The sequence below is a fragment of the Lissotriton helveticus genome, chromosome 8 (assembly GCF_964261635.1).
Source record: "Lissotriton helveticus chromosome 8, aLisHel1.1, whole genome shotgun sequence".
Classification (NCBI taxonomy): domain Eukaryota; kingdom Metazoa; phylum Chordata; class Amphibia; order Caudata; family Salamandridae; genus Lissotriton; species Lissotriton helveticus.
In genome coordinates this window covers 484,267,398-484,281,599 of record NC_136069.1, presented here as the reverse complement: position 1 = coordinate 484,281,599, position 14,202 = coordinate 484,267,398, and positions in this window count along the sequence as shown.

Genomic DNA, 14,202 nt, shown 5'->3' with positions numbered 1-14,202 from the left:
TGAAAAGAATTCGCAAATTACCACCAACTAGAAGTTGGTGGTAGTTTCCAAATCCTTAATGTCATTTTTTACATATTTTTTGTTTGATACATTGCATTTAAGGAATCGCAAAATTTGCAAATCCTTCAGTGCAATCGCAAAATAAGGAATAGCAAATTTTGAATTAAGGACATTTTAAGTCATTTCCACATGTGCAGTGTTTTCAAATTATGATTTGAAAATCGTTTTTGGGGAAAAGTAATGGTTTGCAAATTTATGACAAGGACATAATGGTGTATGCTTCTCTATAAGGCATTTCAGTCTCTCTGATGTCATTTTTCCCATATTACATTATAAGACCTTTCCCCATGGAGCACATTCCTTGTAAATATGCTCCCACCTGTGCATGGTGAATTTAGATTTTGACTGTTTGAGTCACATAGCCATGTTAAAAGTGACCCAAAAAAATTGCAAACGCTTTAAAAAAACACATTCATGTGTCTTAACACCTTGAACGCTATGGGGATTTTTCCCCTGTGCTGGAAAAGCAGCAGATGCACTTTACATGACGAGCTGGGCTCGTCATGAGCGTAGCAGGAGGCTACTGCATGACGAGCCCAGCTCGTCATGAGCGTCGAAGGGGTTAAGGACATTTTAAGTCATTTCCCCATGGACAGTGTTTTGTAAGTGGCGCAAAAGAGGCATACACCTATCATAAATATGTCCCTAGCATTTTAAAGGATTAATTCAGGATGACGATAAGATGTGGCCTATCCAGAGGTTTGTTTAAGGTGAGGCCTACTCAGGATTGCAGATTAAAGTTACGCTTGATGAAGAATACAGAGGACATAATACATGTAAAGCTCTACCAATGAAGTAAGTGATGTCCACTTCATTGCGCCAGTCATCATAAATCTATCCCTAAGCTTCTTATCTTGTTAGACATCAACCGCCATATGTATCATATAACTATTTTGCATTTCCAAAATAGCGAATTTTAAGGAATAAATAGCGATTCTTTACCATTCCAAATTTGCGATGAGCAAATTGCTAATTGCAAATTACCCATTCATTTCCATGCGCCAGGATGCCCATATGAAAGAAGGTGCAATTTGCAATTAGCTCATCGCAAATTAGGAATTTTTCCAAAGGTGTAGGGGTGTCTCAATAACACCCTGCCGCACCCCTGAAAAAGAAATTTGGGGGCATATGGCGCACATAAATTTTAACAACATTCCTTTACCTCAAAAACGATTTTCAATTCATAATTTGAAAACACTGCCCACAGGGAAATTACTTAAAATGTCCTTAAGACACATGAAAGTGTTTTTTTATTGCCTTTCCAGCATGGTTGGGTCACTTTTAACATGGCTATGTAACACAAACATTTAAAATCTAAATTTGCCATGCACAGGTGTGAGCATATTTACAAGCAATTTGCGCCACAGAGAAAGGTCTTACATTAAAATGGGAAAAATAACATCAGGGACAGTCAATTGCCTTATAAAGAAGCATACACCATTATGTCCTTGTCATAAATTTAAAAACAATTCCTTTTCCCCAAAAACGATTTTCAAATCATAATTTCAAAACACTGCACATGGGAAAATTACTTAAAATGTCCTTAAGACACATAAAAGCGTTTTTTAATTGCCTTTGCAGCATGTTTGTATCACTTTTAACATGGCTATGTAACACAAACATTAAAAATCTAAATTTTCCTTGCACAGGTGGGAGCATATTTACAAGCAATTTGCGCCACATAATTCATAATTTTCTCCTTAAAGCACACTATTCTCTATCTAAATTAAAGAAATATTTTCTCACCTTAGCAAATACTTTGAGTTTGAAAACAGTCTCAGAAACACACCAATTTGTCTTCAGCAGAGCAAAAGGTATGCACTCCAGAGTCTGCAGCTATCAAAAGCACAGAAATGCTGTAATTCTTCACACATCTCTCATGTCACCCAATCAAAACTCTTCCCTCACTTTTTTTCAAATGAAAACCCTTCCCCCCTCTGCCATTTCATGCCTTTTCTGCATAGCAACCACCTCTTGGAAGACTTCTGGTGTTTGCAAGTTCACACAACAATGTTGCAATTGAACTCTGAACTCTCAGTGCACCTGCATATCCAGTGCATTCTTTCATTTAATGATTTTTTATTGACCATTCAAAATACATCTTTCAAATAACTCATCCGTGCACCCTAACTTTCTGTTTTCAGCAATCAAAATCCACCAATCACTGTTACTGCTTCATGAACACAGAAACTCCACAGTTTTTTTCATTTTAAACTCTCATTTTTTCAACTGCCATTTCATTGCCACACTTCATCTGACTGCAGGAGAACCTTCTCTCACCATGTTTTCTGTCTGGATTGTTGGACATAGTTATATTCACTGGGCTCAAAGGTACACTGAAAACAGGAATTTACCTAACCTCAATTTACAAGATGTGGAAATTAAGTGGTTTGGCCACAGAGGATTAAAATGTCACCAATTGATACCATTGGTGAAAACCTTTATGCATTTGCCCAAACCTGACCTGTTAATTGTGCACTGTGGAGGTAATGACTTGGGCACTTTGACTGGTGTAGGTCTGGAAATGCTTTTAAAGGACACCTTTGAGCAATTAATGGCACTTTTTCCTCAGACTGCCTTGGTATATTCAAATATATGCCAAAGACAGAAATGGAGGTGGTCAAACCAATTTTGTCCACAAATTGAGAAGTCGAGGAAGCATGTAAACAAATCTGTTTCAGCTTACATGAGAGACCATGGAATGGGCTCCCTGTACAACAATAACTTGCGTTACTACATGCAAGATATCTACAGAGGAGATGGAGTTCACTTCTCAGATGAGGGCAACAGAATTTTCACTCTGAATTTAAGAATGTGCATTGGTACCTACTTATAAGTACCTAAATGTACCATAAACCCAAAAGCTCTTCTCAGAGCTACCCTACATCTGATCACTCACAATTATTATTTTACTCTAACATTTTTCACTAATTTTCAACAAAGTACGCTCCCTGGGGCGCTACCCGGTACGCGAACCGGGAGCTAACCTCGCAAAAATGTTTTAACATTTTTTTTTTTTTCGCACATATGGGCCTCCTCAGCCACCCTCACAAAACCTAGGGGGTCAAGATAAGTCTACCGTGCCCCCTTCTACCCATTCTGAACATTATTTGCCCTCCATCTTGTATCTTAATTCGACCGAAACACAAAATGGTGGACTCCCGTTACGCTTAAGGTTCGCGAACCGGGGCGCTCAACGGTTCGCGTACCGGGTCGCTCCCTGGGAAGCGCACCATCAAAAAAGGTGGGAAAGTAGTTCACAGAAAAGCCACTTGAGACAATTTCACCAAATATAGACTAGCTCATACTACATACCAATCCCTACCATTTTCACAAATTTGATTGGAATTCCATTTAGCCATTTAGCCTGTAGACCTCTCTAAATACCGTGAGGTAAATTACTTCACAAAACACATCTGAAGTGTTGGAATTGACAACCAATTAAAATGTTACTTTCATTTTCTACTTTTTTTACCTGACATTTGATTGGTTATATACCTGAATATATATAAAGGAAGAGAAGAAAACACAGCCATTTTGACTACTACTTCTTGGTGTACATTTCAATAGGATTTTCACTAATTCCTTCAACTTCTATCTAAAGGTAAGTTTTTATTTTTAAAACTGAAGTATATTGTGCACTATAAGTTAATATGGTAAACTTTTTCTGATAGTTATATACTATCCCTCTGTAGTAGTTATAGATTTAGATAGACTTCTCTGTTACAGTTATGGATGGAGTTAGGCTTCTCTTGTATAATTATGAATTTACTTACGTTAAATCACATACACTTTTTTATATTCCTACTTCCACTCTGATACTATACACTGCCCAAAATTAATCCCAACAGTGCCCTATCTCTACTAATATATATTTTTTTAATCTAAATTTCAGGCAAAATGGAAGGCGAACAGAAAGTTGAATTTCAAATTGTCCTGCAAGAGAGCAGCCAAGAAATCAATGATGAAAATGATATTGAATTTTTCGATGAAACTTGGGACAATGAACTACTGCAATGTGTACAAGCAGTAGATAACCTCCTTGAAAATGAGGACATTTTACACCCTCAGAGACTACAATGTATATTCCATGATAATTATGAAATTTCTGACAATGAAATGTTAGAAAGTTTAATAAATTATGAAACACAATCACAATAAAAAAAAATGCTTAAAAAATAAAGAAAATAAAAAATAATCAACAAAAACAACAATCAATTAACATACAGCATTTGAAAAGTCCATCATTCATTTTTCATTGCAGTACGCTGCCCAGAACGCTTCCCGGTTCGCGGACCGGGCGCTCCCCACGCAAAAAAAACAAAAACATTTTTTTGTTTTTTTTGCCCCGCGGGGCCCTTTTAAAACCTCCACATTAAACCTAGGGGGTCAGGGAGGATCTAGTATGCCCCCTTATGGTCATTTTCGCCTTTGTTTTGGCCTCCTCTTGTCTCTCAATCCTACCGAGAGACAAGATGGCGGCCGCTCCGGACTGTTTAGAATGTTGACAGACACCGGAGAGCCAATCAGCTTAGCTACGCGAAGTTCCGGTACGCTTAAGGTCCGCGGACCGGAGCGCTGCCCAGAGCGCGCTTACAGATATATATCTTTTTTTAAACGTTAATTTCTCAAAATCCACTGGAGCACATATATTGAGACCTAGAAAAGGCACATCGGGCTACCAGTCCCTACAATTTGGCCAAGTTTCATGCAAATCCATTCAGCCGTTCGGGCTAAAAGTGAGGCCAACCGCCCTATGGAAAACTCAATGTTAAAAACACGTTTTGGGACCCCCCTTTTTTCTCGGCCCCCCCTTGACGAACCCCCCCCAAATTTCCAAGGGCTGCTCAGAAACAAAATGTTCCATTTTCCAGAAAATTTCAGCCAATTCTGTCCACAAACGCCAAAGTTATTAGACATAGAATTTTCAAAAATCCCATAGGGAAAAAATCCTAACTATATATACCTACTGGCGACCGCCAGTAGGTAATATGTGTAAATATATATATATATACACATACATATATAAACATATATAATCTGCATATCTATATAAATACAAATATAAATGCATGCATACATATACGCATACATATGCATGTTATTTACATGAAAGTTTGAAAAACACTAATAAAAGCAAAGCTAAAAAGCCACCTCATTACAAACAGAATGGCTTTAACTTAAACGAGGGCGAGATCTATTGCATTTTCAATGCTTGTTTACTTTGGTTCCATCAAGAAGGCATTCAGATGTGTCACACATTTGCCATAAATTCTGAATGTTAACACTCTAGTTGCTCATTAGATCATTGTAGTAAAGCTACTGCTCACCAGGGAAGTCTGCTGCTGGTTTTCAAAGTGTATGTTTCAGTCTGCATGTCAGAATTTTGTTAATGAAATAGAAGAGGATTTGAGACGTCAAAATGTGCCCTAATTTTTCTTTCTTCAGCACTAATCATAATTTCTATGGCAAAATGAACCCCCTCATTTTGTTCCTTTGCAAATTAAATGTTTTAAGTGTTACCACTTTATTCCAATCAAGATGACTTCAGGTGTGCCATACTTTTGTCATAAGTAAGACTGTTAGCGCTCTAGTTGTTCTTTAGAACACTCTGGGACATTCTGTCATTGGGCTATAATTGGGTTACATCTGGGGGATATTTGTGCTACATTTTGGCTCTTTTGTCTCTGGTGGCCATCTTGAAAGACTTATTTGTTATGAAGTTTCCTAATTTCCTCATTTACTACAGTCTCCTCAGTAGGAAATACTTTCAGTTTTCTACTTTGATTCCATCATGAAGGCATTCAGATGTGACACACATTTGCCATAAATTCAGAATGTTAGCACGCTAGTTGCTTATAAGATCACTGTAGTAAAGCTACTGCTCACCAGCCAAGTCTGCTGCTGGTATTGAAAGTGCATGTTTCAGTCTGCATGTCAGAATTTTTTAATGAAATAGAAGAGGATTTGAGAAGTCACTCAAAATGTGCTCTAATTTTTCTTTCTGAAGCACTAATCATACTTTCTATGGCTAAATGACCCCCCTCATTTTGTTCTTTTTTAAATTAAATGTTTTCAGACTTACCACTTCATTCCAATCAAGATGGCTTCTGGTGTGCCATACTTTTGTCATAAGTAAGACTGTTAGCGCTCTAGTTGTTCTTTAGAACACTCTGGGACATTCTGTTATTGGGCTACATCTGGGTGATATTTGGGCTACATTTGGGCTCTTTCGTCTCTGGTGGCCATCTTAGGAGACTGCATGTCTGAATTTTTTAATGAAATAGAAGAGGATTTGAGAAGTCACTCAAAATGTGCCCTAATTTTTCTTTCTGCATCACTTATACTTTCTATGGCAAAATATACCCCCTCATTGTGTTCCTTTTTAAATTAAATATTTTAAGAGTTACCACTTTATTCCAATCAAGATGGCTTCAGGTGTGCCATACCCTTGTAATAAGTAGGACTGTTAGCGCTCTAGTTGTTCTTTAGAACACTCTGGAAAGCTGCAGTAGAACACAAAGGAATCAACTGACAGTCTCTGTCCTTGTTGGATGTACATGTTTTACTGAGAATGTCAGACTTCATTCTCACATGACTGAGAAAGATAATGTGAATTTACAGAAAATATGCTTTCAGTTTAGCTTATAGATCCCCTCCCAAACCACTGTGGGAAAAGCATGCGATAATAGTTTTCTTTCAAATATGATTCATGATATCCCAGCAGAAGGCTTTTTCACATGGTAAAATCACCTTAGAACACACCACAATTCCTAAAATGAGTATGGTACCATCAACAAATGATTTATAATGTAACTAAAGTCCTAAAACCTTCTATTAACTGCAATGCTTTTTAATGAGGTGCTATCATGTATATTGGTCCCAAGATGGCTGCCAACACTTCTTGGATGAAATGCTGACAGCCAATCAGATCTCACGATGAGATGTGTGGTTAGGCTCCGCCCAGATACATACATTTTTTCACATTTGATTTTCTCAGGAACTACTGGAGGGCTTTACACCATTTAACCAAAAGGGCGATCTGCATACCAGACCCTAACATTTTCCCAAATTTGGTGTAATTCCGTTCAGCGGTTCGGCTGTAGCCGTGTCTAATCGTCCTATGGAAAATAACATGGGGAAAACACGTTTTGGGACCCCCCTTTTTTCTCAGCCCTCACTTGACAAATCCCCCCAAAACTTTCAGGGAAGGAGCAGAGCCGAACGGGCCATCTTCTTTGAGAAATTCGCGAAGATTCAACCGCGCCAAAGTTATTCCCAATAGAATGTTGCAGGTTTCCTATGGAAACTAGGTCTTAACTATAACTACCTACTGGCGACCACCAGTAGGTATATATATATATATATATATATATATCTCACTGAAGAACAATTCTCTATAAACTAACCAGGATAAAAATCAATAAACAGGTGAAGACCAGGGAACCCTGGATGACTGTCACTGGGAAGAGGAAAAATGGGGCCTCACGTAGGTGGCTATAACAGAATTGTTCCACAGATACTGCTGAAAATCGTGCATCGAGTAGACTATGTACGCACTATGATAAACAAGTTGGCAGGATAGCTTCAGATCATGGTTTAAGAGGCTGTATTTTAGTAGCTACGTCCTTTCTCATGTGGTTGAAATGTCCAGTTATTTTCATTGACCATGAATACAGTAATATTCATCACATAAGTCTGACATATTGAACCAAGATGTCAAATTACTAAATAGATTCATGCTCAACTTCAGGTTATGTTGATTTTTCTTTTCTGAAAATAAAAATAACAATTGTTATAAAATGTTGGTACAAACCTGATCCAATTGTCCCACTGTGAATCTTGATTCTTTGAACCACCCCTGAAAATAAAGTACTGTTTTTTAATCTCCATCAGTGAGTGAAACATTAATCTTTGATGAGTTTGAAGGGGTAGGTACAGGCCTGGATGACTGTTTAGAACCTTTATCTAAAGGATAAGTTAAAGCTTCGGAAATAGTCTTAGCATCTTAATTTGTGTCATGTACTGGCTCTAATGGGGATGTTCTGTTGGTCTGAGTAGAACACGGGTACTCATAGTACGGCCCACGGGCCAGCAGCGTCCCGGCAAGCCTTCCGTGGCGGTCTGCGGACCTTGCACACATCGTACCGTGTTTAAAAAAAAACAATTCCAAGATTGTCTGCAAACACTGCCGTTTTCAGAGACACTATGAGAGACTCTACTGCTCTGTGCTGCGGGCCGATTCATTCCAGGAGGCCAGAGTGGGGCAGAAGGGGCGCTAAAAGGTGAACAAAGCCCCATTCACATGCAAATGGTCTTTTTAAAGACCTGTGAAGTGCTTGGGTGGGGCTGTGTCTCTGTGCGCGCTGGGGAAGCTGGCTGGAGAAGCTGTCTCAGCCCGGTGACACACAGGCAGGGTGAGATGACAGAGGATGACAGAGGGTGACAGAGGGAGGTAGAGGGACAGAGGGAGAGGGAGGGAAAGGGAGACCGAGACATGGAGACAGAGAAAGTTAGACAGACAGAGGGAGGAGGGCAACAGAGGGAGGAGGGCGACAGAGGGAGGAGGGCGACAGAGGGAGGAGGGCGACAGAGGGAGGGAGACGGAGTGAGGGGGACGGAGTGAGGGAGGGAGAGGGGGAAGAGGAGTGAGGGTGACGGAGGGAAGGAGAGGAAAGGAGAGGAAAGGAGAGGGAGGGAGAGGGAGGGAGAAGGAAGGAGAGGGAGGGAGAAGGAAGGAAGGAGAGGGAGGGAGGGAGAGGGAAGGAGATAGGAAGAGGGAGTGAGACAGTCAGAGTGAGTGAGACAGAGGGAGACAGGGCGGGAGAGAGGGAGATAGAGGGATAGAGATATATATATATATATATGCCGGGTCTGGTAGCTCAGTGGACGAAGGCGTCCACTGCAGGGACCTGTGTTCAACCTCATGGCCACAGTTTTTTTTGTTGCTCTAGCTCCGACCCCTCCCCCACTGACCCCGCCCCCACTGGTGCGGCGCTCTGACACAAACCACACTGTAAATTTGGCCCCTGAGAGAAAGTTTGTGAGTACCCATGGAGTAGAAGGAAAATAATTTTCATAAGTTATGAATAATTTCAGTAGTGAGGTAGAATGCATTTTAACTATGAATGTCTGGAATGCAATGGCAATGTAGTCTCAGTTTTATGATATCAAATTGTCTTTGCCTCATTGATATTGAGTGCAGCAGGAAGAAGGTACTCTACCATAGAAACAGAAGTACTACCATGCTTTTGCCACTTACAGTACTTCCAAACATTATTGTGGGGTTTGTAGGTTTTCTTTTTTTTAAAACGTTATTTATAATTTTCAAGAAAACAAAGGGCGGACAACATCAGGCATATAGCAAAATATCGAGAAGTAGAACATTGCCAAGGCACAATTACGTATCAGAGATTGCAGTATAGAAGAAATACAATAATACTCGACAATACATCAATCACAGGAGATGGCAGCCACTGATGGGAAAAGCATCAGGGGGGAGGTGCCCCATACAATAATACAAGTGTCTTGGCTGGTGGAATATAAGGAGGGCTTGGCAGCGGAAGAGGTAAGTATTGAGCTCTGGAGGTCAGGCCAGAGAGAGCAAATAAGACCGGAGGATTTGCCAAATATCTGCAGGTCTGGCCGGGGCAGTAGGGTGGATGGGGGGGGGGAGGGTAGGGGGGGGCAGGGGGCTGCAGTGCGGCATAAGCTTCATTTGTCAGGTCACAGTCTGTCATGCTCGGTAGCCAGGCCATAGTACTGTGACGTATCGCGCAGCCCCAACTAAGAGCAATCTCTCTCTTTGCTAGTAGTAAAGCGATGGCTGTGACTCTACGGATGTTCTTGGGGTGGGTGCTGCATTGCCCAGAAGCGCCATCAGGGGAGAGGGATCTAGAGATAGTAAAATCATGCAGGAGAGGATGCAAAATACATCAGACCAGAATGTGGCGATAGGTGGACAGGTCCAAGTCGAGTGGGAAAAGTCTGCTTCCGGGAAACTGCATTTAGGACACAAAGAGGACCTGGAGGTGTCGAGTTTGGCAAGACCAGCGGGGGTGGTGTAAGATCTGTGCAAAAAATGAAAGTGAAGTAGCTTATGACAATAATAAATAATAAATAGGCATTTGTTAAGCGCACAGCTACCCCAACGGGGTGTCCCGGCGCTATCACAGATAGTGAGGAGGGCAACTGGCCAAGCTAGACTAGTCCTGATGGCTAAATAACCAGGTTTTAAGGGCTTTACGACAATTGTTGGGGGATATCAGTTTGTGTGCAGCAAGAAGATCAGTCCTTGTCGGAGAGGAGATGTTCCCAGATCCTCTTCCCATTGCCGTCGAACCATACTGTGAGAGGTGCGTATGAGTGCCATGCAGGCACGGTAGGGTTTGGTGACCAAATGAGACCCATCAAAGTCCATTATTAACAACGTAAGAGAAGGGAAATCTTCTGGTGCAAAAGGGTAAGGGATGCGGGAACGTAGTGTCCCATGTAGCTGGCGAAACGCAAACTTATCCATGTAGGTGGCATCAGCAAATCCGGTGTCTACCGAATGGGATAGCACGTCAGTCCGGAAATATGTTACCTACTGTGTGGAGGTCATGTCCATTCAATGTGCGTTGGACACGTTGTTTGAGTATCAGAGGCAGCTGTGGGTTTGTGAGAGAGGAAGTTCCGGGAGTATAAAATATCATATCCCAGGACCCTACAAAGCTTTTGCCAAGGCCACCACGTAGTAGACAAGGTCTAGATATCCGTAGGGCTAGTTTGAGACCCAGAGGAAACGGAGATGCAAGGGGCGTCGGATCTGCCAGGTCACATTTTGGTTTAGCGTAAGGGTGGTACAAATGATATGCAAACAGGGCCACAAGGAAATTAGTTTGAAAATCTGGGACTATAAAGCCACCCCGGTCATATGTAAGGCTAAGGGTATTCCAAGCGATACGAGGCCTGGGACCGGCCCTGATCAGTTTTAAGAGGAGACTACGCAAATTGGCAAAAAAGGAGTTTGTCAAAGGGATGTGTACGTGAAAAGCAAATGGGGGAGGACAGCCATTTTAATAATGGCAATAGGGCCTGCCAGGGAGAGAGGAAGCCAGATCCAGTGCTCAATTTGGACTGCAAATCTGTCGGACCTTAGTTAATCAATTGTTCATTGCCCCTATGCAAAATGATGCTCAAATATTTAGTAGTATCCGCACACCATTTAAGGGGATACTCACAGGTGGGAGGATGGTGACATATGTAAGGTGGAAGAGTTCATACTTCGCCCAATTAATGTGTAGACCAGAAAGCCACCAAACTGAATGATTTCCTGCACTAAAGGGACTAAGTTGACCAAGGGATGCCAAACAAATAATAAAATATAATTGGCATACATAGAATTGAGGAGTGGACCAGATTTAAAGTGGAGGCAACAATGCAATGCGTTTCCCTGGAGGTGGCGAACAAGAGGGTCCATTGCTATAATGAACAATAGGGAAGAGAGAGAACACCCTCCCTCGTACCCCTGAATATGGCGAGGGGCTCAGAAAGCGATCCATGTACCCATATGCAGAATGTAGGGTCCCAATATAGGAGAGATAAGAGGGTGATAAACCCACCGGGAATCCCAAGCTTCTGCAGCATTGCAATGAGCGAGAGCCATTCTAAAGAATCAAAGGCATCAAGAAGGGCGACCAGAGTGGGTATTTCAGGGGAAACTTGTTCATAACGGAGATTACAGCACGTACATTTAATTAAGTGGTCCTATGGGGGAAAAACCCGGTTTGTATGGAGGAAATTATCTGTTTGAACAGCAGTGATAATCTATTGGCGACTGCTTTGGCCAGGATCTTATTGTCAAATTTAAGCAGAGTGGCTTATAAGAGGTGCATAAATTAGAGTCTTTGACACTTTTAAGCAGCAAAGAGATCACCGCATCTCGTATAGTAGGTGGAAGGATCCCTTGTCTATGGCCATGGCATACATATTTAGTAGGTGGGGATGAAAATACTCATATGCCTTATAAAAAGCTCCTGTCAGGCAATCAAGGCCAGGGCCCCTGGAGCCATCTAGGGAGTCTATTGCCTGAGTAATTTCATCCGCTGTGAAAATTGGGATTGACCAGTGGTGAGCCTGACCCTGACTATTTCCTCAAAGTATGCCAAGTGCATCGTTTCGTCAGGGTCCAAACGTGAAGTTTATAAGGACTTGTAAAAGGACAATCCTTCTCGGATGTCTTCATTAGCAGTAACCCAGGTGCCACCGTCCAAGTGGAGTTCAGTAATGCATTCAGGACCCCTTGTGGGGTGTAGGAGGCTGGCCAAAGTACGACCAGGGCATTCTCCCTCGCCCTATTTACAAGCCGTGGAGTACTTGCCAAGGTATGCAGTCTCCCTTTCAGCAAAGTCCTAGAATTCTGCAAGGAGAACTGTCCGTCTGTGTAGGGAAAAAGGAGTAGAGTGGGGAGTGTGTGCCTTGTTGATTTCAACAAGTTCAGCTTCTGTTCAGAATAGACTATTGTGGATATCCCGAACCACACCTTCATGCTTCGAAATGCAGATCCCACATATATATGCCTTAAAGGCATCCCGCAAGATGGCATGCCTACTAACCGAACCGGAGATGAGATGAAATATTCAAGGATAGAGGCACGAAGTTCCTAATAAAAACCGCATCCAACAAAGCAGTGGTAAGGAAGGACCAACGTCATTTCCCGCCTCCACCATAAGGGAAGGTGAGAAGCAGTTTAAAAAGGGGCATGATCGGACAATGTACATGGTAAGGGATGAATGTCCTTAAGCCATGGGAGAGCATTCTCGAACAGGAACCTGTAGTCCAGCCGCGTCCACACCGTATGAGGAGCAGAATAAAAAGCACATCCAGGAGCATTGGAGTGGCAAAGACGGCAGACAACTCTGAGGGAACGTGTGTCAATATTATCTCGGAGAACGCGTAGCACACATGATTTACCACCTGACCAAGTGCTGGTGGTGTCTAATGAGGGTGTAAATAATTAAATTAATATCCCTACCTAACTATATGATGTCTATGTAAATCAACCAAGAAGAGCAGACAGCTCCTGGAAGAAGGGGGAATCGTCCACATCAGGGGCGTAAACATTCAATGCAGACTGGCCTCCCCAGCAATTCAGCCGTCACAATGACATCGCATCCGTGGCTGTCAGTGATAGTTGTGTGATGGCTAAAGAGGAGACTTCTATGAAGGAGTAACAAACTCCACGGGACTAAGTGCTGTGGTTGGCAAAGTATCTATGGGGCCCCCAGAAAGCTGCGAACGTAGGAGAGGTTTGGGGTGGAGGGAGGTGCGTTTCCTGTAAGAAAGCAACCTTAACACCACGTTGATTGCAATATGACAGCATTGTTTGCCCTTTTGGAGGTTAAGACCGAAATTATTCCACAGAACGTAGGTTCCAACAGTAGTCTATCATACCCCATTGTCAATATATAGGGAACAGCCATGTATGTCACGTCGTATGTGTAGAGCAATGAACAGTCCCATCCAAACTATTTGTGAATAAAGAATTTAAAAAAACAATACCCATAGAGACCACTACTAACCACCCCCACCCACACTGGGCATCAGAGACCCAGTGAGTCCCAGAGAAACTCAAACAACAAACAGAAATCCAAATATTTGAGACATGGAATAATCCTTGGGGGGCGAACAATGCTGCGGCAATCACTGCCCATAATGAAAAGTGAGAATTGGTGCTTAATCAAAAGATATTAGGGTTACATGAAAAGGGACATTTGAGCAAAATATAGAGCTGGTTAGCGACAACATGTCAGCCTATAGAACAATTGGGAAACTGTAAGAAATTCAAAGAAGCCATTGAGCAGTTCAGCCAGGAAGGAAAAGATGGGTGCTAGCCAATACGTTGAGGTCCAGGGAGGAGCGCTCTGGGGTGGTGCAGGATGATGGAGGTCCACTAGGGCCCAAGTACTTGCATAGAGATAACACCTTTGTATCGAAGAATCTGGCCTTACCATCCACAACCATCCGGTGCCTTGCTGGATACAACATACCATACTTGAGTCCGTGCTTGCGTAGTTGTTCTTTTGCAACTTTAAACTTCCGCCTTTTCTCCTGGACGACAACCTTAAAGTCAGGTTAAATGGAGATCATGATGCCCCGATA